This window comes from Helianthus annuus, chromosome 14 (genome assembly GCF_002127325.2).
Source record: "Helianthus annuus cultivar XRQ/B chromosome 14, HanXRQr2.0-SUNRISE, whole genome shotgun sequence".
Taxonomy (NCBI): domain Eukaryota; kingdom Viridiplantae; phylum Streptophyta; class Magnoliopsida; order Asterales; family Asteraceae; genus Helianthus; species Helianthus annuus.
This window is the reverse complement of record NC_035446.2, coordinates 97,034,804-97,062,624: the sequence shown is the minus strand read 5'-3', so window position 1 is coordinate 97,062,624 and position 27,821 is coordinate 97,034,804. Positions and strand designations below refer to the sequence as shown.

The 27,821-nt window shown below is 38.8% G+C and overlaps 1 non-coding gene across 1 annotated transcript; it reads right to left on the bottom strand.

The window, feature by feature from the left end:
* Window positions 1-3,056: 3,056 nt before the first annotated feature.
* On the bottom strand, window positions 3,057-3,161 carry LOC118486937. The gene has a single exon (XR_004880104.1). It is a non-coding gene; the product is annotated as a small nucleolar RNA R71 (small nucleolar RNA).
* Between the last annotated feature and the right edge of the window lie 24,660 nt (window positions 3,162-27,821).

Sequence of the window (27,821 nt, the reverse complement as noted above, 5' to 3'; positions counted from 1 at the left end):
ATGACCATTACAATAAATGAATCAGGGCGTCTGGATACGGTACTATTAACCCTCAAATGTTTTATGTTATTCAAGCAAAACGGGTTAAAACCGGCTTATCAACATTCTGAAAACATTTGCCCATTATGATACCCAAGTGGTTTCGTACCGTATCCCAAGTTTTAATAATAAAAAGTGGCTAAAATGTATTTACTTGTACTAGTTGTATTCACATTGTATTTGGTTCTGGTAGTACAGCCGAATTCAAAGTTTATTAGCCTACGGTGCGATTCTATGGAGGGCTCTTTAGTCTTTTAGTCTGGAATGAATGGAAATATTTATCCATGAGAAAAGTTTACGGGTCTATATAAGTCATTTAGACTTGACCGGTAAATATAGATTTAAGCACGATTCCGTTATATTAACCGTTGACCAGATAGAATATGGTTTATAACCATACGAGAGAAGGGTCTTGTGTAATATGTTCATTTAACCTTACATTTTGAGTTGGAAGTGTTTTTGAAAAAGTTTGACCCACTGCGACTCTTTTATATGGTTTATGCTATTTTACGAGGCGTGCGCGTAAATATGGGTTCAGATGAGGAAATGGGTTCGTGACAAGTTCGACATGTCAAAATATATTTTATAATGTTGAACAAATTGTTTTGAGACAAACAATATGTTCCATAGGTTTTAGAAGTTCATTCTTGGATTTTTAGATAAAACACTTTGACTTTTTATAAATGCAGGTTTGACTTGTCATTTCACCCATTTATACGTGATGATCAGATGATATAAATGCATGGTATTATACCCTATATTATGATGATTATGTGAGTGTATTTAATATGAAATTTGACTTCACCAAAGTGGTTAGAATCGAAAGTCAACAGAAAAGTCAAACTGTTAACAATTCCAGACTTTCGGACAAAACTAGACTACAAAACTGAATGCTATGGAAAGACCAGGCGGGCACGGGCCATGGTGGAGCTTCTGATTTCAGCTATAAATAGAAGTGCTTGGTTCCACTTCAAACCATCCCTTGGCAAACCACTTCTCTCTCACTTGCCACCACTCTACCACCACTACAACACCATCATCCACCACCATCATCCATTTTTCATCTTTTTGAGTGTGTGTAGTCTCGGGATCCAAGATTAAGAATCTTTGTCAAACAAAGGCCATGCTTAGCTAAATTCTTACATCACTTGGTGAAGACATATCTTTTATGTATTTCTTTTATGATTTCCAATCTTTGACAACTTTTTAATTGGGTATGTATTAATGACTTTAATAATTAGTTTTTTATATTGAAGGCGAATCTACTTAACCATTCTTCATATGTCATTTATTTACATATTTGTGTCTTTACGGTCTATATAAAGCACGTTAACTACTTGGAAGGGGGGTTAGAAGGTGGCTGGGTAATTTTATGTGTCGTCCAGTGTATAGATCCTGCGAGAACCTAGTTCAACTTTAGTACTACTCCATGGATTGCCCGGGAATGACTGGCTCGACTGAGAGTAAGAAACCACTTGAACCCCTAATTCATAAACTACTATTAAAACTTTAAACCAACCCTGCGAGGACTGTATCCCTGCTGACTCAGACCAACGGGTTGAGGGTGACCGCTGCCTTGAAAGGGGCCCACCACACTTTGCATTAATAACTTACTTAATTATCTTTCAATATTCCGACCTAGTGGGATTGTATCCTTGCTGACTCAAACCACTAGGTTGAGGGTAACGTCGCCTTCACAAGAGGGGCCTACTACTATAACTAAGATAATCTCTTAAAATGCCCAAAGTGCGGAAATCATCAAAAGGGTACATGAAAGATAAGTCGGATCCAAGTGATTCTTTCTTGTCTATCTATTTTTAATTTATTTTAGTTTCTGTATTTATCTTTTTATTAGTTTAAAAATCTTTTCTCAAAGTTTGGATCGATTAGACGTTGACGATAAGCCGGTATTAAAAGCTCTCGTGTCCTTGGACGACCTCGGTATCTTGCCATCACTATACTACGTCCGCGATGGGTGCACTTGCCCTAGCGTGTGTGTAGAGTGATAGTAGAATATCGTGTTTTATAAATTTAAAACTTGAAATCGGCGAGTAAAAGAAGCTAAAAATATACTAAAAAATATACTCACGCCGACACACATCAAGTTTTGGCGCCATTGCCGGGGACACAAGAATTTTAAGAAAACTTAAAATTATCGGCCTAATCATTTTCTATCTTTTCTTTTTATTTTTTCTTCTTTTTCTCTTAAAATTCTGCTTTCTGCGGATTTAACACGGGGCCGTGTTGGATTAACAAGGGTCGTGTTAGATCTGCAATATCTGGAAGAATCTATTTTCTTGTTACTGGAACATTGACATGGGGCCGCGTTACAAGAGCACGGGGTCGTGTTGAAGTTCCAGTAACTTGGAACTTGAAAACAGAATGTTCTCCGGGACAACACAAGCCGTGCTAGCCACAGCACGGGGCCGTGTTACCCTTCTGATCACGCTTTCTTTTTGTTTTTGTTCGCAGAAAATCACACAATTCTGTATAATTCGCAGGAATACAGTTTGGTGCATGACCTCTACCTCCGACAAAGACATAAAAGCACCGCTTGAAGAACCCGAGCGATTTTTAAGAAAACGACTTAAAGCTAAAAACCAACAAAAAGCCTTGACCCAAAACCCCCTTTGGCGGATCAACACACTCTCATGGATTACCTACGGCCTACGGTCGGTAATCTTGGAGGCTTGGAGCCGCTATTAACCCACCTAATGTCGATGCTAATAACTTTGAGCTTCGACCACACCTTATCCAAATGCTCCAAAATTCCGCCACTTTCCAATTCCTAGCCGATGAAGATCCTCATTTACATATTACCAACTTTTTGGAAATATGTGACACCTTCCGGATCAGCAGAGCCTCTAGCGATGTCGTTCGGCTCCGTATGTTCCCTTTTTTCCCTTAAAGACCGAGCAAAAGCTTGGTTAAACACCCTCCCAAGTGGGTCCGTGCACGCTTGGGATGAACTTGCGCAAAAATTTCTCTACAAATATTTCCCTCCCGCTAAAACCACCAAACTCATGACCGAGATTAACACCTACTCTCAAAGACGGGGAATCCTTGTACGAGACATGGGAAAGGTTCAAGGAGCTATTAAGGAAATGCCCACATCACGGTCTTGAACGTTGGCAACAAGTGTACACCTTCTACAATGGAATCTTGCCACACACAAGGCAAATCCTTGATTCTGGCTCCGGGGGACTCCTTGGGAATCGGCAACCCAAGGAAATTTATAATCAAATTGAAGAACTTGCTCAAAACAGTTTTCAATGGCACACTCCTAGGGGCTCAAAATCTATAGCCCTGGGCGCCCATAAAGTGGATGAATCCACTTCTTTGCAAGCCCATTGAAGCCTTAAATAATAAAATAAATAAGCTTGAGTTGAACAAAACGCCTTCGGTTATGGCTTGCGAAGGATGCGGTGGCCCCCATGAAAACTGGAGTTGTATGAAAGATCTAGAAAATCAAACGGAAGTGGTAAATTACCTAAATAACCAGCCACGACCACCAGGAGTTCAAAGTAATACTTTCACTCCCGAGTGGCGTAATCATCCCAACTTTAGTTGGAGGGAATCGGGGGGTAATAACCAACAAAATCAAAATCAACGATCTAACTTTCAACAACAACCACGAAATGAGCAACAAGGTTTTCAACCACAACAACAAGGAGGAAGAGAAAGGCTTGAGGATATCATCACTCGCCTCTTCTCCGAATCCGATAAAAGATACTCAAAAAGGTTCTCACAAACCGAAGCGGAAATTAGAAACCAAAGGACTAGAATCCAAAATATGGAAAAACAATTTAGTCAAATAGCCCAACATTTCACCGAAAGACCACAAGGAGCCTTACCGAGTAACACCGAAACAAACCCAAAAGCCCAAGTAAATGTAATCAACTTAAGAAGCCGGAAGGTAGGACCTCAGAGTGAACTAACCCCACAACATACTGATCCAATCCACACGAAAGCATCCACCGATAATAACCAAGAAAATACTCAACCCCAAAACATCGACACAACCAAACCACCTCTGGTCCCTTACCCCGGTCGTTTACTTCGGCAAAAGACCGATGAACAATTCACTAAGTTTGTGAGCTTGCTTAAACAACTCCATATCAATCTTTTTTTTATTTTGTAGAAGTCCTCACTCAAATTCCAAAATATTCCAAGTTCATGAGAGACTTCCTCACTCATAAAAGTGTCACACCCCGATATTTCCACGTATTACCGGTGGGCCCGGTGGGGAGTAACGTGACGTAGTTGATATCATCATAGACAAAAACGGTTGTAAAAGATCCACATGCGGATCAAAATTAAAAGGATCATTGTTCAACAGATTCTTAACATCTAAGCTTGCAAGACTCTTTATTGATGCTAGGAGAAGCCAACCTATTTCGATTAGTACCTACACTTAACCTTTTTGGGAAAATACGTCAGTTTTCACTGGTAAATACAATTAACCGACTAATTTTGAAAACATTTATGAAAATTGATTTGAATGCACAAGGCACAAAATATATTTTATAACTTGGGATAATTATTTAAGAATAATCTTGTAAAAGAATTACATGTTTATTATACGTTCAGTGGCCAGGGCTGAAAACCGGGTTAAAGATTAATAGACACACCACATAATATATCCCGCGGCGAGTTATTCTCGAACAGGCGGGTATATTATTTTTACATACGCACTGGCAGATGTATGCCTACACCCCGTGCTTAAGTCGTGGCCATTTCAATGAATGAGCCGAGGATATCCAGGACATGGTCATTAACCCCCCAAAGGCTTAAAACAAACACAACAGATTAAACGGGTCATATTAATAAATTAACCTTCATGTGATTAAAAATTCAATGCCGGACCAAGCGGTATTTTATATACCGTACCACAAGCCCGTATAAGGGAAAATAAGTTAAAAGTATTTACCTAAGCAATTTATACAATTTATCCCAGTCGTATACAATCAAGCAAGTACAGGTAGCTTTTACTGGGCTCCTAAATCTGGAACGAAGGTTTTAATAACCTATTAGATTCCTAACGGGTCTTAATTAAGCCTAAGCTTAGACCGGTTAGTTTTCAAGGAAGATATACGGTTCAAAACGCAAGATTAAGCGAAGACCGGATTAGAATGTGGTTTAGACCCGAAAAGTTTAAAGACTTGTATAATATGGGTAAACTAAACACATTCTGGATTTTGAGATAAAAATGATAAGGTTGACCCGTTTCGGTCAATTTATTCAAACTAGTTACATAAACCGTACCGAGCGCGAAAATGCATAACGGGTAACCATAAGAGTCATATGCAGGTTTTCTAAGTTAATATGCCTTAAGTATGTTGTGATATCAGTAAGATACCTTCCATTATGCCCATAACGAATTTAAACTCAAATTAGGCCCCGTAGGGGTATTTTGGTTATTTTAACGGTTATAAAAGGGATTAAATATTAATCTAAGGTTCAGGTCTGATGTAATCAGTAAAAATACTTAATTTAATAAGTTATATCAGTAGGGTATTGCATATATGTGAAATTTATCATTTATAACCAAACTATGCACCGAAGGGGCATTTTGGTAATTTCACATAAGCTTTAAAGGTCAAATCTGGAAATCTGAGTTTAAAACTTTTGCTTACTGTTAAAGTATAAAAATTTACTAAAAACATCAGTAGGTATTAAGTCTTATATGTTTAAAATAGTTTTAACTCATACTATGCGTTTTAAACGCGTAAAAAGTCGCTTTTAAGCGATTTTCGGGTTATATAAGAAAAGCTGATATTTTTATCATTACAGTAGGCTTAAAATATTTTATTTATCATATAAAATCAGTAGCAAAAAGTTTGGTATCAAAATGTTATGTAAAACTCATTTTATTCAAGAAAAGGGTATAACCGACATTTACCGAATCGAAGCTAGAACCCTATGTTATGCTCAGCTAAAAAATAAATAAAAATCTTCAAAAATTCCAAAATATTATATTACGTCAGTGGGTAAAAGGTTTGGTGTAAAAATTCGGGTTTAAATAGGCTTTATGCCAAATATGCCGTTTAATTAATAAAAAGCTTTCAATTTACGCTATTAAGCATAACTCTTAATCTAGACCTCAAACTGATGTCAAATTTTTAGGACAAGTTTATAAATCAGTAATAAAGGTTTTTGTCCTCTCATATTTTCAAAAATCTCGTTTTATGGTCAAAAGGGCATAATGGTCAACTTTTAGGCATATAACGGAAACATGCAAATGAATCGGATAAATTAGGAACCAAGTTGTATAATCACAGAGGGTTATACTAACATATAACCTGGTCCTAATGGAACTCTAAGGCATGTCTAAACTAAGCTAAATCGGGTCAGAACTGAAAGTCAAAGCAAAAGTCTACTTTTGCGACTTTCGGTTCCGAACCGAGTCTATGCTCAAAATTTTCGGGTTGAACATGCTTAGACATGTTCTTACATTAATTACCAAGTTATATGAGTGATAAAACAGGTTTCATGGCTTCTACATAGTTAATTATGTGTTTATTTGAAAATTAGCTTTCTGTTGACTTTTTATAATTAAGTTTGACCCGACAATTGACCTAGTTAGGGTGATAATCAGTAGGTGCCCTCTTAGGGGTTTATTACCTACATAATTACCAACTTATAGCTATTTTTAATTTAACTAATGACTGGACCATTAGTGATTAACCACTAAGTCAAACCTTAATTACGATGAGTTTGACTTTTGGTCATTAAGCTAATTAAAACTGAAATTAGGAGGTTAAGGACACTTACAATGGTCCTAAGCACGATTTTGGAACTTAAGGAAACTTGTGAGAAGATGAAATGTTGCAACATGAAGTTCATTATATAGGATTTTTAATCTTCCAAGATCATTCCACATTAGTCTACAAGTGTTCCCTAATGATCCTAGGTGTCCCTATGCATGAAAAAGCACTGGCCAAGCTCCTGAATTTCGAAAACCATGCATGTAAGTCGGTGTAACCTGCTGTAACAGGCAACTGTCCATTTTAAACTGCCAGCAACAGTCTTACGGACCGTAAGCAAAACTGCATGCGGTCCGCATTCAGCGCTTGCGAACCGTAAGCCCATTCTGATACGGTCCGCATCCGACTCTGAATTGAAATGCCCAGTTACAGCCTTGCGGACCGTAAGCCTTAGGCCATGCGTCCGCATTCGATGACCAGAAGACAAAAATCTTTAGAATTTCATATTTTGACCATGCAATCTTTATATTTTCGAATCTTATGTCTTTTTCCAGTAGAGGGGACCATGTAGTCAGGCCTTGCATGCCCTTGCATGTGTTGCCATGCACTTGAAAGTTCTTGGATTTTATTGAATGAGGTTAATGAATGAGAATTGTCGTAATTACACCCAAGATTCCATCCTCTGAAATTTTGAATTATTCATCACATTAGTTTACCAGATTTGAATGTATATCAGATGTTTATAAAACATATTAAGGTTTGGGATTTATAAAAAGGTCACTCAGAGGTATTAATTAACATATTGACACTTTTTAATCCTACCATACATCTTTCAACTTGATTCGGGTTTATAACACGCTTACCTTCCGTGACACGTGTCTCTATAATATTGGGCGTGATTTTACGAGGTGTTGCATCCTCACCCCCTTAAAAGAAATCTCGACCTCGAGATTTACTGAAATAAATGAGGGTACTTCTGTTTCATTGTGGACTCTACCTCCCACGTGTACTCGGGACCTCTACGGGCATCCCATTTAACCTTAACAATCGGTACATGCTTCTTTCGAAGCTTCTTAACCTGTCGATCCTCGATCGACAAAGGTTTTTCGACAAACTTTAAGCTCTCATCTATGTGCACATCCTTATGCGACATGGCTAGCGATTCATCAGCTAGACATTTCTTCAAATTGCAGATGTGGAATACATTATGAATCCCACTGAGCTCTTCAGGCAGGTTTAACTTGTAAGTAACTGTTCCGACACATTCGATGATCTCGAATGGTCCTATGTATCTTGGGCTTAACTTGCCTTTCTTACCAAAACGCATTGCCCCTTTCCAGGGTGATACCTTCAGTAACACTTTGTCACCAACCTCAAACTTTAGAGGTTTACGCCTTTTATCTGCGTAGCTTTTCTGCCTATATCTGGCAGCTTTGAGACGATCTCTTATTTGCACAATCTTGTCTGTCGTCTCCAAGACTATATCAGGTCCTGTTAGTTGGACATCTCCAACTTCTGCCCAACAAATGGGCGCCCTGCACTTTCTTCCATACAACGCTTCAAAAGGTGCAACTTGAATGCTGGAATGATAGCTATTATTGTATGAGAATTCAATCAATGGAAGATGATCATCCCAACTTCCACCTAAGTCAATAACACAAGCTCGTAGCATATCTTCGAGTGTTTGAATAGTACGCTCGCTTTGACCATCTGTTTGCGGATGATATGTTGTGCTGAAGTTCAATCGAGTGCCTAGGGATTGCTGAAAGCTTTTCCAGAAATGCGATATATACCTCGTATCCCTATCAGAGATGATAGACACTGGCACTTCGTGAAGAGATACAATCTCGTCCACGTACAACTGAGCTAGCTTATCTGAGCTGTGTGTTTCCTTAATAGGTAAAAAGTGAGCTGACTTAGTCAATCTATCCACTATAACCCACATAGTATCATTTCCTCGCTTTATCTTTGGTAACTTGGTGATAAAATCCATAGTCACCATTTCCCACTTCCAGGTGGGAAGTTCAGGCTGTTGAAGCAAACCTGACGGCTTCTGGTGTTCAGCCTTAACTTGAGCACACGTCAGACATTTGGCCACATAAGTGGCTATAGATTTCTTCAAACCTATCCACCAGTAATTTGCCTTTAAGTCCTGGTACATCTTGTCACTTCCAGGATGAACAGAATACTTGGAACTATGGGCTTCTTGAAGGATTACTTCCCTAAGTCCTCTATAGATTGGAACCAATATCCGTCCATTCAATCTTAGGATTCCATCCTTGCCATATGATAACTGTTCTGCAGTGACTCCCGGTTTTTCATTTGGATAGTTAGCTTCTAATACAACCTCCTTTTGCGCGGCTAACAATCTTTCATTCAAACTGTTCTTTCATTCAATGCTCTTGGCATTGATTCTTATGGGCTTAACCCTTTCCTTCCTACTTAAGACATCGGCGACTACATTCGCCTTGCCTGGATGGTATCGGATTTCACAACCATAGTCATTTAAAGTCTCCATCCATTGACGCTGTCTCATGTTTAAGTCCTTCTGATTAAACAGATGTTGAAGGCTCTTGTGATCAGAATAGATCACACACTTGGTACCATACACATAATGCCTCCAAAGTTTGAGTGCAAACACAACGGCACCCAACTCCAAATCGTGGGTGGTGTAATTCTTCTCATGCACTTTTAGTTGTCGGGAAGCATAGGCAATGACCTTGCCTTTCTGCATGAGCACACACCCCATACTAGTGTGTGATGCGTCGCAGTATACTACAAATTCTTCTATTCCATCAGGCAATGTCAACACGGGTGCATTGCTCAACTTCTGCTTGAGAATGTCGAAGGATTCTTGCTGCTTAGGACCCCAGTCAAACTTGCTATTCTTGCGGGTTAATGAAGTTAGGGGTGCAACAATCCTTGAGAAGTTTTCAATAAAACGCCTATAGTATCCTGCCAAACCCAAGAAGCTACGAATCTCTGTGGGCGTCTTCGGCTCTTGCCAATTCATGATAGCTTCAATCTTAGCGAGATCCACCTGGATACTATAACAACCCTAAAGTAAACCGACACCCTCATAATATTTCCGACACCCTAAAAAATATTTAAAATATCCCAATATGTCCCTAAAAACACCCCATACGCAAAAACGGACCCCGAATACCCTAAATATTATAAAAGATAATTAAAAATGAAATTTTGGTGCGCTCGTGGGCCGCGTAGCCCTAGGCTACATCTAACGCGGGCCGCGACAACTTAAAACCTGGCGAAACCCTGGGCCGCCACGTGGCCCAACACCCAGCCTACATAGTGACCCGGACAAGCTACACTGTTGACCAGAGTTGACGCGGGCCGCGTAGGCCTTTGCCTATGTTTACGCGGGCCGCGAGAAACCCAAACTCAAGCCCTATAAGTAGCAGGCCTTAGATCTTCAGTCGACTCATTCAATTCTTTTCTTTCTAATCGAATTTCCACATAGTAGAAGCTATACTCGAGTCTAATACCCCCTAAATAGCGAGGTTCTGCTCTGATGTATGTATCATAACCCCTGGAGACGTATTAGATACTCTGCCCGATTGATCTAGGGTTCCGTAACGGCTGTCATGGTTCTGCCCGACGTAGTCGTTGGAATGCCGTCTCGGGGAGGGTATTACTAATGTTAAAATGGGTTATTATACTAACATGTGTGCATTTGTGTAATTTATAGATTGTCACCAGGAAACCCTAAAGGAAAACCTAAGACAGCAATGTGAGTAATCCTCTTTTTGTGTAAACCTTTTTGTGAGTAATCTCCTTTTTACAAACTATTTTTACAAAACCTTAAATATTTTACAATGCAATTTAGCAGTGATTGAGTCTTTATAATTCTTCAATTACTACCGGTATTATGGGGTTTTGTATACATTACTTGATAACCTTCACAATTGGACAACGGGTTAGCCAATGTGTGATATGACCATAGTCATAGATCCGGTCGAGTGGCAAGTACTGAATGAGTAATTAGATATAAACATTGTAATCGCTCTCAATACTGTTTAAATTAATAACACTTTTCTTGATTAACTGGGATTCACTCACCAGTATTTCCCACTGACAAATGTTTTTAAAACGCGTTTCAGGTAACACAATGTGAAAGCCAATTAGAAGCTAGCTGGACAGCACTGAAGGCTTGGAAAAGTGGCTATAAAAGTTACCTAAATAAAGAAGGCATTTTAAATTCAATAAAATGGGATTTATCCCTATAAATCAATTTGTAATGAAAACTTGGGTTTTATCCCCATGTGTTTATTTATATAAAATATGGTGTTTTACTCTGATAAAATAATTTCCTAACTACGGTCCTGATGTAATTTCCACTGCCAAATAGATAAACACCGATACCATGATTCTGAGTTCGCGGCCGCCCGTTCCCAGGCAATTAGGGGGACGGGGGTTGTGACAGGAGGTGGTATGAGAGCTAAGCCACTGATTCCGCCACAGAAGTGTTCTGCTGACACAAAAATTCAATCTGTTAGGAAATAAATTACGGAACTACGTGCATAATTGTGTTTTATTATTATGTGTTGTCTGACTATTTGTTAGTTTACAGTATGAGCGACCAAGGACCATCTGACGCGTACCGTCAATTGTTTGGTTTGCCTAGAAGCGAAGGTGCCTCTTCTCAGCCTGCCCTCTCAGGGTACTCTGCTGAAGAAGGAATATTCATGTTTAAGGCTCAATCTGAAGAGCCATTTCCTCAGAAAAAGAGGGGATGGTTCAGTAGGGGAGCACATGAGCGTAGAAAGTGTATGAAAAAGTTGCAAGACCAGTGAGTATTAGCAGCAGCTAAAAGAGAAACCCATGCCCATGTTCAAAATATGCTTAATAGAAGCCTATCTAATTTCCATATCTTAGCAACCACTGCAGCTGACCCTAACCTGGAACAACTGTTAGCACCCCAACCACAACCACCAATTCCTGACCAACCAATGGAGATAGAAAACCCTGAAAGTCAAGTAGAAATGCATGATTTCAACCCGGAGGAGATACCTAGGGTACCAGCACCAAATCCCTTAGACCCAAATTATGACCCCTGGTGGGATGACGTTAGGGACTATGTGCAACGCTACCCGATACACGAAGATTTGCCAATGCCCAATCTAGGAGCCTACCCAAGATTAGATCCTTTAGATCCCTATTATGATAACGATGCATTCATTAGGGAAATTTTAGAGAATCCTTACCCATACCAGGCCCCTATACCCCCGTACCAGGAACCCGCACCCCAGATTCCAAACCCAGTCCTAGAACCTGCACCCCCAATGAGTGCAGAAAACGTGCAAGAGCTTAGGACATTTGGTGAGGAAATTTTAGAAAGCTGTGAGAGAATGCGACAGGTGGGAGAGCGACTCGTCTGGAAGTACGACGAGCGCAATATGGATTTCTAGATGAATCTATATCCGTAAAACTGGTGGTGAAGGAAGTTATAATAATAATAATAATAATAATAATAATAATAATAATAATAATAATAACAATAATAATAATAATAATAATATATAATATGTGTGTTTGAAAAAAAAAACTACAGATGCCTATTACTAGTAGTGTAACTTTAAATTTCAGCCGGTATTGTAATTTTTATTTCAGTACTGGTGTGTAATAGATGCATACTATAAGAAAAGAGTAAAAGTCGCAAGGTTCGACGTTTTTGATCAACCTGTGTGTTGTGTGATTGGTTGTATTAAATATTATTCTGTGATACTAATATGTGGTAAATGTTTAAAATTCAGATGGACAACGAAGTGAATCAGGAAAACCAGAACGATAATATCCAGAATGACAATAACCCGAAAAATGAGAATCCGAACAACAATAACAATGGAAACCAAGTGAATAATAGTGCTATCCAACACATTGTGGCACAAGGAATCATAGATGCAATGCCATTTATTATCCAAACTGTCAAAGAAGCTGATAATAAAAGTAAACATAGCAGTAAGCGACCAACTGAACCTGAACACAGCGTGAACAATGGCCCAGTACTTCAAGCGCCCATTCCCAAAAGAAGAAGAACCATATCTTATGGTTGTTCTTACAAAGAACTCTGGTCCTGCAAACCAATAGAATTCTCGGGCAATGAAGGACCCATTGCAACTCTACGCTGGATAGAAAAGATTGAGGCTGTTTTAAAAATAAGCAAGTGCGCTGAAGAAGATAAGATAATGTTTGCCTCAAACCTGTTTAAGAACTCAGCCTTAGAATGGTGGAACACTATCCTCCATTCGAGAGGAAGTGATAGGGTGTATAACATAGAATGGGAGGAATTTAAAAACATGGTAGAAAGGAAATTCTGCCCTCCTAATGAAAAAGAACAGATAGCGAATAAATTTCTGAACCTTAGGATGATCGGGGTAGATAGTAAGGGCTATTCTACCACATTCTTTGAATATGCTAGAATAGTACCAACCCTTGCATCACCCGAACCGGTATTAATCTCCCGTTATATTTGGGGATTAAATGGAGAGATTAGACATGTAGTCAAGGCAGCTAGACCTCAAACCATAGAAGAAGCTGTAGAACTAGCAAATACCTTGACAGACGAATTAATCCGTACTAGAGAAGAAGACCAAAGGAGAAACCTAGCTCAAAGGCTTAACCAAGAATTCTGATCTGGAAATTCCAATCGTGGGAAAAGTGTAGGTTCCACATCTGCACCATATTGCAGGTATTGCAAAAGAAAGCATTCTGGAAGATGCTCCATATATTGCAATTTCTGCAAAATATCGGGACACAAGGAAGAAGACTGCAGGAAGAAAGCCAACAGGGTATGCTACAACTGTGGAGAACAAGGTCATATTAAGCCAAACTGTCCAAAATTAGCTCTAGCTGCAAACAACAAGAACACTAAATAACTGCAGATGAAGCCAAGATGATTCCGGACGTGATAGCCGGTACGTTTTTAGTTAATGATGTTTTTGCTAAAGTATTATTTGACTCTGGTGCAAACCAAAGTTTTATTAATACTTCGTTTTGCAAACTTCTAAATCAATCATTAACTAAACTCCCACAAGAATGTCTAGTAGAGACAGCAAATGGAGAAACCGTTAGGATTTCTGAAATTTTGAAGGGAGCGAGATTAGAAATTTTAAATCAAAAATTTATTGCAAACCTTTACCCAACGAATCTGGCAAGATTTGATATTGTATTAGGAATGGATTAGTTAATAGCCAATAAAGCCAGTGTTTTATGTGATCAAAAGTCAATTCAAGTAAATTCACCAATGGGTGAAAAGATCACCATTAAAGGAGATAAGCCATCTAGATTCACAAAATTCATCTCTGTGATGAAAACTGCAAGTTGTATAAGAAAAGGATCTATAGTGTATTTGATTTCTCTAATCACTAACACTAAAGGAAAAGAGCTAAAAGACATCCCTATAGTGTCTCAGTTTTCAAATGTATTTCCAGAAGAATTGCCAGGATTACCACCAGACAGAGAAGTTGAATTCAGAATCCATCTGCTACCAACGACAACACCAATTGCCAAAGCACCTTACCGTTTGGCACCCGCCGAAATGCAGGAACTGAAGAAACAGTTAGACGAATTGTTAGAAAAAGGATTCATTCAGCCAAGCTCATCGCCATGAGGAGCACCGATCTTATTCGTCAAAAAGAAGGTCCTTGGTCATGATTAAGACGGATCAATGCGTATGTGTATTGACTACCGTGAATTGAACAATGTCATGATTAAGAATCGGTACCCATTACCAAGGATCGATGACCTGTTCGATCAACTTCAAGGAGCTCGATTTTTCTCTAAAATCGATTTAAGATCGGGATATCATCAATTAAAGGTACATGAAGAGGACATTCCTAAAACCGCATTCAGAACAAGGTATGGCCATTATGAATTTACTATCATGCCATTTGGTTTAACCAATGCCCTAGCTGCATTTATGGACATGATGAACCGAATATGTAAGCCATATTTGGATAAATTCTTAATTGTTTTTATTGATGATATTCTCATTTATTCTATGAATAAAGAGGATCATGCAAAGCATTTGCATGCACTTCTATGTTTATTAAGGAAGGAAAAGCTTTACGCTAAGTTTTTAAAGTGCGACTTTTGGTTAGAACAGGTACAGTTTCTCGAACACTTAGTTGATCATGAAGGAATTCATGTGGATCCCACAAAAATCGAGGCGATTACCAAATGGAAAACCCCTGAGTCACCAACCGAGGTTCGAAGTTTCTTAGGATTGGCCGATTATTATAGAAGATTTATTCGAGATTTTTCTAGAATAGCCATTCCCTTAACTAAGTTGACCTGTAAATTTGTTAAGTTTGAATGGGGACCAAAACAGGAAGAAGCCTTTAGAATTCTTAAGCAAAGACTAACCCATGCACCCATATTAGCGTTACCAGAGGGAACTGAAGACTTTATAGTCTATTGTGGCGCTTCTAAGTTAGGTTACGGATGTGTATTAATGCAACGTCAGAAGGTTATAGCTTATGCATCTAGACAACCTAAGAATCATGAAGAAAATTATTCAACCCATGATTTGGAATTAGGAGCCATAATTTTTGCCCTTACGATTTGGAGACATTACCTTTATCGTAGTAAGTTTACCATTTTTACTGATCATAAAAGTCTAAGGTATGTTTTTGGCAAAAGGAGCTGAATATGAGACAAAGACGCTGGATGGAGATTCTTAGTGATTATGATTGTGATATTCAGTATCATGCAGGAAAAGCCAATGTAGTGGCTGACGCTTTAAGCCGAAAATGTCACGAAAAGCCCAAAAGGGTACGTTCTCTTAAATTAAATCTACAAGTAGATTTAAATGAATAGATTAGAAAAGCACAAGAATCAGTAATCAAGGAAGATACTGAAAAATTAAAAGGAATGATTAAGGAATTAGAACAAGGAACATATGGAATTTGGAGATTCCATAAGAAAAGAATATGGATACCTAAATTAGGAAACCTATGCCATCGTATATTAGATGAAGCCCATAAGTCTAAGCATACAATGCATCCTGGAAGTGATAAAATGTATCAGGATTTAAGAAAGAATTTCTGGTGGATAGGAATGAAAAAGGATATAGCAGCTTACGTTTCTAAGTGTTTAACATGTTCGCAAGTTAAAGCTGAACATCAGAAACCCTCAGGATTGCTGCAACAGCTAGAAATGCCAGTTTGGAAATGAGAATTGATAACAATGGATTTTGTTACCAAATTACCCAAAATAAGAAAAGGTAATGATATAATCTGGGTAATTGTAGACAGGCTAACCAAACCAGCTCATTTCCTACCAATGAAGGAAACTTTCACTATGGAACAATTAGCCAAATTGTATGTAAATTAAATTGTTTCATTACATGGAATTCCTTTATCAATTGTTTCTGATAGGGATAGATGTTTTACCTCTCATTTTTGTTCAAGTTTCCAAAAAGCAATGGGAACCAAGTTAAATCTAAGCACAACTTATCATCCTCAAACCAACGGACAAAGTGAAAGGACAATTCAGACAATGGAAGATATGCTTAGAGCTTGTGTAATTGATTTCGGAGGTAACTGGGATGATCACTTACCATTAATTGAATTTTCTTATAATAACAGTTATCACACAAGTATCAATACTGCACCATTCGAAGCACTTTTTGGACGAAAGTGCCGAACCCCAGTCTGTTGGGCAGAAATTGGGGAAAAGCAACTATCTGGACCTGAGATAGTACAGGAAACAACCAACAGGATCATTCAAGTCAAGGAGCGACTGAAAGCAGCACGTGACCGACAGAAAAGCTATGCTGATAACCGACGTAAACCATTGGAATTTCAAGTAGAAGATAAAGTATTGTTAAAAGTCTCTCCCTGGAAAGGAGTAGTAAGATTTATCAAGAGGGGAAAGCTAAGTCCTAGGTATGTTGGACCTTTTGAGATTATTAAAAGAATAGGACCTGTAGCCTATCAGCTACAACTGCCAGAGGAAATGGCAGGAATACATGATGTATTTCATGTATCCAATCTCAAGAAATGCTTAGCTGACGAATCACTGATGGTACCTCTTAAGGATATAGAGGTAAATGAACAACTCAAATTTGTAGAAAGGCCTCTACAGATTGAAGACAGGAAAGTCAAGAACCTCAAGCATAAGAGATTAGTTCTGGTCAAAGTAAAGTGGGACTCCAAAAGAGGACCCGAATATACATGGGAGCTTGAATCAGAAATGCAAAGGAAATATCCACACCTGTTCCAGTAGACCTCGAGGACGAGCTCTAAAACAAGGTGGGGAGGATATAACAACCCTAAAGTAAATTTGGCGTAGAGCTTTTCTTGCTGAAAACTCACACTTTGAAAATTTGGCATAGACCTTTTCTTGCTGAAGTTGTTTAAGGATACAACGAAGATGCTTCTCATGATCAGCTTGATTTTTCGAATAAATAAGAATGTCATCAATGAAGACTATGATAAACTTATCCAAGTAAGGTTTCCAAACGCGATTCATGAGGTCCATGAATGCTACTAGTGCATTAGTGAGCCCAAAGGCATCACTAAGAACTCGTAGTGACCATAACGAGTCCTAAATGCAGTCTTGTGCACATCTTCATCTCTAACCTTCAGCTGATGGTAACCAGACCTTAAATTAATCTTGGAGAAGTAACTTGCCCCTTGCAGTTGATCGAACAGATCGTCGATCCTGGGCAATGGATATCTATTCTTGATCGTGACCTTGTTAAGCTCACGATAATCGATGCATAGGCGCATCGATCCATCCTTCTTCTTTACAAACAGGATTGGTGCTCCCCAAGGAGATGAACTAGGTCTAATAAATCCCTTCGCCAATAAATCATCCAGTTGGGTCCTCAACTTTTTCATCTCTGTTGGTGCTAACCTGTAAGGTGCTCTTGCAACAGGTGCTGCTCCAGGAATAATGTCGATTCTGAACTCCACTTGCCTATCTGGGGGTAAACCAGGTAGTTCTTCAGGGAATACTTCTGGATATTCTGAAATGACAGGGATGTCTTCAACCTTGGGCTTTGGTTCATCAATAGTCACCTGTGCCATATAAATGACACAACCCTTCTTCATACACCTTGACGCCTTAAGCATAGACACTTGCTCAGGCAACCCATACTGAGTATCTCCTTGTATGGTAAGTGGCTCACCATACGGAGTCTTGACAACCACTTGTTTCTTGTCCCAAACGATCTGGGCTTGGTTATGAGATAACCAATCTATGCCTATCACTATGTCGAAACCAGCTAATTTCAAAGGAAGCAAGGATAACGGAAAGGAGTGGTTCCTAATGGATATGAAACATCCATCTAACACGGTTGAAGCAATTTCTATGGTACCATCGGCCAATTCTACTTCGTATTTTATGCTTAGGGTTCTAACAGGCAGATTTAATAACTTACAAAACTTATCATCAACAAATGACTTATCTGCACCCGAATCAAATAATACCCTTGCATAAACATCATTGATAAGAAAGGTACCTGTTATCACGTTATCATTCTGGATCGCTTCTTGTGCATTCATCTGAAAGACCCTAGCATTGGTCTTCTTCCCATCTTCAGTCTTCTTCGCATACTTTGGGCAGTTAGACTTGATATGCCCCTTCTCATTATAGTTATAGCACGTCGCATCCTTTATCTTCTTGCAGTCTAACGTCTTGTGCTCAGTCGACTTACAAATCCCACAAGCCCTGGGCTGCGATTGGGATTTTGATTCGTATCTGCATTTTCCCAGATGACGTTTCTTGCAAATTTTACACTTGGGCTTTTCACCCAACTGCTGATTATCCCTTTTAAACCCGGAACTCTTCTTGTGGTCAGAGTTCCTTTTGTGCTTCTTGTCTGAACATCGTGAGTTATCATCCTCATGTTTTCTCTTCCCAGCATCAGAATTCCTAAGCGATCTCTACCTGACCGCATCAAGGGTAAGAGATAGTGACAGATCGGCTACAGACCTAAAGGTAGTAGGTCGGGATGTCTTCACAATGGCTTTGATCTCCGGGGCTAAACCCCCAATGAAACGAGCTATCCGCTTTGGTTCCGGTGTCACTAAGTATGGAACCAACCGAGACATTGTATTAAAACTTGTAAGGTAAGCCTGACATCCAAATTCTTTATAACTAACGTCAGGAAATCAGTCTCGATCTTCTCAACCTCATGTTGAGGACAAAAATTTTCCTTGATCAAAGTCACAAATTAATCCCAAGACAGATTATACAACGGGATCTTTCCAGTAGCTTGGATTAGAGACCTCCACCAAGCTAGTGCCTCTCCTTTAAATGACTGAGATACAAACTTCACAACATCCCTATCAACGCAACCACTGATATCAACCACGGTATCCATCTCGTCTTGCCACGTCATGTGCATTATCTTGCTCCTTTTCCCCCAGTGAAATCCCTGGGTTTGCAGGAAATGAAATACTAATAGGAGCAGGTCTTTGCACGTGGCTCTTAGTCAAATACAATTTTCTTAGATGGAACACTATGCTGATTTGAGGAGTGTCGGTCATCATCCTTCTTTGACTCATGTTGTTTAGAAGGTGGCTTGCTATGAGCCTCAGAGTGAGTCTTAGGGTGTGATTTAGAATGAGGTGCAGACAGGGTCTTGCTTCGAGTACCATTTGATTCATTATCTCGTCTGTCTAGAGCTCGAGTAACGGCATTGTCTATCAATGCCTGCAATTCTGCACCAGCTATGTTGATTCTGGTGGTATCATGATTTTCCCTTAGGTGACTGTTGATTTATTCAGACTCTGCCATGTAGCTTGATTGCTACATAAAATAATGATTTCGATTTATTCAGAAGTCTATAACAGTATTATCATTCTTGATGATTTATTAACCATGGTATTAATAAACCATATTGGTTAATTTTTTAGATATGTTCATTTAGGATTTTCATTATATTTATCCTTAGTTATAATTCATTAAAATATTATAATGGCATAAAAGGCCAGGTCACAAGGACAAGTTTAAATTTCAAGCCATTATTTTATAGAATCAAGGCATTAAGGTTTGAACGCAGTTCATTACCTTTCTTGACAGGGAGTCATAGACCACAACTATCTTTTGTCTTATATGACAACGAATATGGTCCGCACGCATTACATCACTATTGGATGTTTTAAATCATATCAAAAGGAATTTGAAGGGTCCAATATAAGGCTGACTTATGTGATTTTATCGAATCACATTTTGCCAGGAGTGTTAACATGTTTTCAGATGTTAACAAGAATTGGAATCTTAATAAGGAACTACCATCATGGCCCTTGTCTTAATATGACACATGGACTAGGCTTTGCCTTTAAGATTTATTTAATATATAATGGCAGATTTATCTTTAAAAGGAATGATATTTTATTTTATTTTATATTTTATATTTATGCATGTAATGATAATTAAAATTTAACACATTCCATAATTAAATAAAAGAGTACATGAATGCCCTAAACGGGATTTCAACATAAACGACATGCCCACGCAGGGGCTAAACTGGAAATACAAGTCCTCGCAGGGACTGAATACAGAAATAGATGTCCACGCAGGGACTTGATTAAAACAAGGAAATTACAATACAAATAAATAAATAAGGAATCTTCAAAAATCGCTCTTGCTCTTCCTCTTGATTAAATTTGCTAAACCCTTCAAAAATCCCCGGTGGCTTCTACGCTCCTCACGAACCTCTCGCTCCACCTGGCTCAACCTTTGAAGAATCTCCTGCTGTTGTGGCGGCTGGATCTGCGGTGGCTGCGGCTGCTGCGGCTGCAGAGGTTGAGGAGTTGGCGAGTTTTGGTACCCATAGGCTGGGTATCCAACTCCCCAGGGAGCTCCATAAGGTCCTTCAGGATGGAGAGCATTGTAGTTTGTCGCTACGAGGTATGGGTCAGCTTCGGCGTAGTTGTAGTTGGTATGGGTCGGCTGCTCAAAAGGGTTATACGCCGCTGAACCGGCGTATGCAGGAATCGGGTTATCATAACCCATTGGCGGCGGCGCGATAGGCGCTGAGTCCACCTCAGAGACGGGGTTTGAAGGGCCATCCATCTGCGGATCTTCATATAGTGGCGGGTAGTGACTGCCACTGGAGTGTTGAGGGGTGCTGAAATGAAATCCCCCTCGCACGGACATCCGTGCTCCTGATCTTCTCCGCCTCGGTGGCTCCGGAAGCGGCTGCTGTTCTGGCGGTGGTGGTGGCGGTGGCGTGACCGCTACAAAACGCGAATCCTCCAAGGGATCCTAATGTTGCTGCTGCTGGGGTGCTGAGTGGTAGGAGGGAGTAAACACTCAGTCGTATTGGGCAAATCTCGCCTCATAGCTATCTGGACCACGATAAGGTGATTCATGAAAAGATGACCCATCCGAAATCTCGATGGGGTGAGTAGGTGTCCCGGACGGTGGTTCGGCGGGATCCGTGTCTTCATCCATGTCCATAGCATGGTCACCGGAGAAGTGATCTTCTGGTCCCAATGGGTTAAAACCCATTGGTTCTTGCACCTGGTTGGCTGGGTTGAACCGGCTCTGGAAGAACGGGGTCGGGTCTTCAAAGGCGCAATGCGACCCCGACCGCTGCAGTGAAAGGTAGGAACGGCGAGAATGATCGGACTCGTTGCCTTGATGGAGTCCGAAGGAGTCATGGTATGATGGCGAAGAGCTTAGCGAGACCGAACGCCTCGCGAGCTCTAAATATGTCCTCCAATCTTCTTGGGGACTCGTGCTCATTGTCACCGACGGAGTTCGCCGGTGTGAAGGTTCGGCCTCATGATTGTGGCCAGTATTGGCGCCTTGCCTCGTCCTCTTCTGAATCTCGGTGGCATTTTGTTGACCTGTCAAAACAAACAGAAGAGACAACAAGGAAAAATAAAGAGAAAAATAAAATAAATTGGAATTTGTCCTAAGTTCTTTGTCTAGACTCGGAAGTCGAGGAATGTGCAAACTGTATCATTGAGATTAAACACAAAAGGCTAGTGTTTAATTCACTCAATGTTGGCTCTGATACCAACCTGTCACACCCCGATATTTCCACGTATTACCGGTGGGCCCGGTGGGGAGTATTGTGACGTAGTTGATATCATCATAGACAATTTATCACAGTTTAATACACAGCGGAAGCAAAAGATAACAACATTACAAACCGATAAAGAGTAATATCAAGTATTACAAAAACGGTTGTAAAAGATCCACATGCGGATCAAAATTAAAAGGATCATTGTTCAACAGATTCTTAACATCTAAGCTTGCAAGACTCTTTATTGATGCTAGGAGAAGCCAACCTATTTCGATTAGTACCTACACTTAACCTTTTTGGGAAAATACGTCAGTTTTCACTGGTAAATACAATTAACCGACTAATTTTGAAAACATTTATGAAAATTGATTTGAATGCACAAGGCACAAAATATATTTTATAACTTGGGATAATTATTTAAGAATAATCTTGTAAAAGAATTACATGTTTATTATACGTTCAGTGGCCAGGGCTGAAAACCGGGTTAAAGATTAATAGACACACCACATAATATATCCCGCGGCGAGTTATTCTCGAACAGGCGGGTATATTATTTTTACATACGCACTGGCAGATGTATGCCTACACCCCGTGCTTAAGTCGTGGCCATTTCAATGAATGAGCCGAGGATATCCAGGACATGGTCATTAACCCCCCAAAGGCTTAAAACAAACACAACAGATTAAACGGGTCATATTAATAAATTAACCTTCATGTGATTAAAAATTCAATGCCGGACCAAGCGGTATTTTATATACCGTACCCCAAGCCCGTATAAGGGAAAATAAGTTAAAAGTATTTACCTAAGCAATTTATACAATTTATCCCAGTCGTATACAATCAAGCAAGTACAGGTAGCTTTTACTGGGCTCCTAAATCTGGAACGAAGGTTTTAATAACCTATTAGATTCCTAACGGGTCTTAATTAAGCCTAAGCTTAGACCGGTTAGTTTTCAAGGAAGATATACGGTTCAAAACGCAAGATTAAGCGAAGACCGGATTAGAATGTGGTTTAGACCCGAAAAGTTTAAAGACTTGTATAATATGGGTAAACTAAACACATTCTGGATTTTGAGATAAAAATGATAAGGTTGACCCGTTTCGGTCAATTTATTCAAACTAGTTACATAAACCGTACCGAGCGCGAAAATGCATAACGGGTAACCATAAGAGTCATATACAGGTATTCTAAGTTAATATGCCTTAAATATATTGTGATATCAGTAAGATACCTTCCATTATACCAATAACGAATTTAAACTCAAATTACGCCCCGTAGGGGTATTTTGGTCATTTTAAAGGTTATAAAAGGGATTAAATATTAATCTGAGGTTCAGGTCTGATGTAATCAGTAAAAATACTTAATTTAATAAGTTATATCAGTAGGGTATTGCATATATGTGAAATTTATCATTTATAACCAAACTATGCACCGAAGGGGCATTTTGGTAATTTCACATAAGCTTTAAAGGTCAAATCTGAAAATCTGAGTTTAAAACTTTTGCTTACTGTTAAAGTATAAAAAATTACTAAAAACATCAGTAGGTATTGAGTCTTATATGTTTAAAATAGTTTTAACTCATACTATGCGTTTTAAACGCGTAAAAAGTCGCTTTTGAGCGATTTTCGGGTTATATAAGAAAAGCTGATATTTTTATCATTACAGAAGGCTTAAAATATTTTATTTATCATATAAAATCAGTAGCAAAAAGTTTGGTATCAAAATGTTATGTAAAACTCATTTTATTCAAGAAAAGGGTATAACCGACATTTACCGAATCGAAGCTAGAATCCTATGTTATGCTCAGCTAAAAAATAAATAAAAATCTTCAAAAATTCCAAAATATTATATTACGTCAATGGGTAAAAGGTTTGGTGTAAAAATTCGGGTTTAAATAGGCTTTATGCCAAATATGCCGTTTAACTAATAAAAAGCTTTCAATTTACGCTATTGAGCATAACTCTTAATCTAGACCTCAAACTGATGTCAAATTTTTAGGACAAGTTTATAAATCAGTAATAAAGGTTTTTGTCCTCTCACATTTTCAAAAATCTCGTTTTAAGGTCAAAAGGGCATAATGGTCAACTTTTAGGCATATAACGGAAACATGCCAATGAATCGGATAAATTAGGAACCAAGTTGTATAATCACAGAGGGTTATACTAACATATAACCTGGTCCTAATGGAACTCTAAGGCATGTCTAAACTAAGCTAAATCGGGTCAGAACTGAAAGTCAAAGCAAAAGTTTACTTTTGCGACTTTCGGTTCCGAACCGAGTCTATGCTCAAAATTTTCGGGTTGAACATGCTTAGACATGTTCTCATTAAATACCAAGTTATATGAGTGATAAAACAGGTTTCATGGCTTCTGCATTGTTAATTATGTGTTTATTTGAAAATTAGCTTTCTGTTGACTTTTTATAATTAAGTTTGACCCGACAATTGACCTAGTTAGGGTGATAATCAGTAGGTGCCCTCTTAGGGGTTTATTACCTACATAATTACCAACTTATTGCTATTTTTAATTTAACTAACGACTGGACCATTAGTGATTAATCACTAAGTCAAACCTTAATTACGATGAGTTTGACTTTTGGTCATTAAGCTAATTAAAACTGAAATTAGAAGGTTAAGGACACTTGCAATGGTCCTAAGCACGATTTAGGAACTTAAGGAAACTTGTGAGAAGATCCGAAAGCTCCAGAGAAGGCTTTGAAGTGAGTTGAAATGAGCAAATGAAATGTTGCAACATGAAGTTCTTTATATAGGATTTTTAATCTTCCAAGATCATTCCACATTAGTCTACAAGTGTTCCCTGATGATCCCAGGTGTCCCTACGCATGAAAAACCACTAGCCAAGCTCCTGAATTTTGAAAACCATGCATGTAAGTCGGTGTAACCTGCTGTAACAGGCAACTGTCCATTTTAAACTGCCAGCGACAGTCTTACGGACCGTAAGCAAAAATGCATGTGGTCCGCATCCACCGCTTGCGGACCGTAAGCCCATTCTGATACGGTCCGCATCTGACTCTGATTTGAAATGCCCAGTTACAGCCTTGCGGACCGTAAGCCTTAGGCCATGCGATCCGCATCCGATGACCAGAAGACAAAAATCTTTAGAATTTCATATTTTGACCATGCAATCTTTATTTTTTTCGAATCTTATGTCTTTTTCCAGTAGAGGGGACCATGTAGTCAGGCCTTGCATGCCCTTGCATGTGTTGCCATGCACTTGAAAGTTCTTAGATTTTATTGAATGAGGTTAATGAATGAGAATTTGTCACACCTTGGCTTTGCGGAAGCGTGGTTAATTTGTGTGACTTCTTAATACCATAGCTTAATCATAACAAAGCTATATGAATTTAAAAAAAACCATGCAAGTCATCCATTAAGTTTTTGAAAACATCATACAATACCATTGTTTTTAACATGCAACCATAACCTTGTCCAGTAACATCACAACTTATAACAAAACATAAACGTGATTTAGGGATTGTGTCTTGTCCAGGTAAGAGACACAACCCTAAACCCTGATGACTTCATGACCAGTGCAGCGGAAAACGTTCCATACCGTGCCAGATCCGTTTAATTTCCTGAAATACATGTGAGTTGAAAAAAATCAACAATAATGTTGAGCGCGTTCATGCGTAAGTGAGTATGTAAAACCTTTGTGAGTATAAAAATAGTTGTGGTATGTAGCAGTGTAAGAGGACTTGTGATCACCAATGGTTTGCAAGGCCACTGACATATGTGAAGTGCAAATAGGGAGACTCAAACCTAGCAGATTTCGCCACGGCAAAGTATGTGGACAAAGTCACCCCACGGTCCGTTTCTAGTTTGGCCGGGGGCTGGGCTCGCTACACCCAGATAGATCTACCGCTCCTGTCCCTCGGTCCCTCCATGAGGACTAATGGCCCCATGTTGTTCCTATCCACTCACATGATCGTATAACACCTCCTTACGTTAAACATACCGTTGTAAAGTACTCGTAAATCATAGTAACATGTATTTCACCCCCGCAGTTAAGTAAACTGAAAACAGTTAGAGAAAAGGGGGACATGAACTCACAGTGAATGCGTATCTCTACCAAGTAATCCGAATATCCGAAGCTGTGCAACGACCTACAGGTGCTAATTCTATTAGACGGATGGCCGTGCCTTAGCTTTATAACTTATATTTTTAGGAGACGGTTAGACAACCGTTTCGTGTACATACTTGGTATTTTACTTTCCTTCCCAAGGATGGGGGATTTAAATACATGTGTATTTATACTATCTCATTAAGTCCCACTTAATATCTTTTTATTTCTCATTCCAAAGTATAATTATTTTTCTCAAAAATAATATATTTTCTCTTTACACAATACTTTCCAAAATAATATGTTAACAACATACGTGTTGGTGAATATTTCCGCGTAATGCGTAAGTTGCGTTTTAATGATTAGGTGGTAATAGAAATTACCGTTGTAGCTTTTATGCTTGTCGTATAAGCGTTTGTATTATTTTGGGTTTGACAAGTTAGTAAATATTATTTTTACTCTAAAAATAATATTTATATATTTTCACAAAATAATCATAAACAGTGTTGTGACAAAATATATTTACCGAATATATATTTATCACGTTTAGTTTTGTGAAAATCCCACCTCCGATTATTTATAAATAAAGTTGTGGCGAAATATATTTGAAAACATGTCAAAGTAGTCTAACACTTGTAAACAATTCTAAGTGTTATATTTTTAGAAAATTTCGCCAGAGTTTCCCCTGTAACTGGAGGTGGCCACGCTTTCAAGCGTATCATTTTCTTTTACAAAATCACTTCTTTTATTTCAATCAATCAATTTCCAACATAATAAACAAGTTTCAACACTTCGAATTCGTAGACTAGTATGTAAAATCACAATATTACATGAACTTGTAGTTTTTCTAAAACTATTATGTAGATCTCGTTATATTTAGTGGATCTATGTATAAAATAGTTTATTCTTGCAAAAACCCCGTTTTTGGAACAAATCACTCTTTACAACTTCCGACAATTTTTATAAAAATTGTTATTTTGTCGGATCTTTCATTTCACAAGTGTTTATACACTTGTAGACTATAAAAATCACATTTGTTAACCTGTTATACAACTTTTATAAAACATGGTTTTCTCAATACCCGGTCCTACGAACATACCACTTGTACATACGTAGATCGGCTCGTTTTAAATACTATTTTTCATGTTAAAACACTTTTACACAAGTTCATGTTTCCCGTGTGGTGGAGTTTCACCTTTTAACCCTTGTACAAAGAAACAAGTGTATGTCAAGATACGTGATCCTAACAAAGTCGGGTTAAACGATGATGAGAGCCACCACATCATAGATCGGGCTTTAACAATCAACATATTCAAATACTACGACATTTACACGCGTTATGTGCTTTTATCCAACGATTTTCACTTTTTAGAAGACTTTAAAGATTCATGAAGCGGGTTACCGATATTTAACCGATAAAAATCCTTTTAACCACTTTAGACACGACTAATAACGAGTTTTAAACAATATACCTCTAACTCGGGGCTAGGGAAGATTCTAGTCGAAAACTGCGTGGATAAAAGCAAATGCTCGAGGTCCTTCAACTTCCGTTTGTTCCGAGCTTCGTTGTACGTGATCCTCAAGGCTTGTATGCTCTTGGAATGGATGAAGCAAAACCGAAAAACGGATGGGTGGTGGTGGGGGTTCTCGGCCGTGAGGGGGAGCACAAGGGAGAGAGGGAGTGAGTTGGGTGGTAGTGTGTGATATGTGTGAGAGAGTGTGCCTTTTATAGAGAGTTTAAGCGTTATCGTCCAACGGGTCTCGTGCTATCTAGATATTAGACAAAAGTAATAAAATAATAAAAAGAATTCGGCCTTGTCCCCCTTGGTTGGGCCGATTTGGTTAGGGTGGTGGGACCACCCGGTTTGATTCCAACTAAACAGTTAGTGTTTAGTTACGTTAAGTCGGTTACATAAAGGTCTAACCTCGTTAGTTGTTTATTGCGTTATGATACGGGTGTTAGGGTAATCAGGGACCCTAACTGG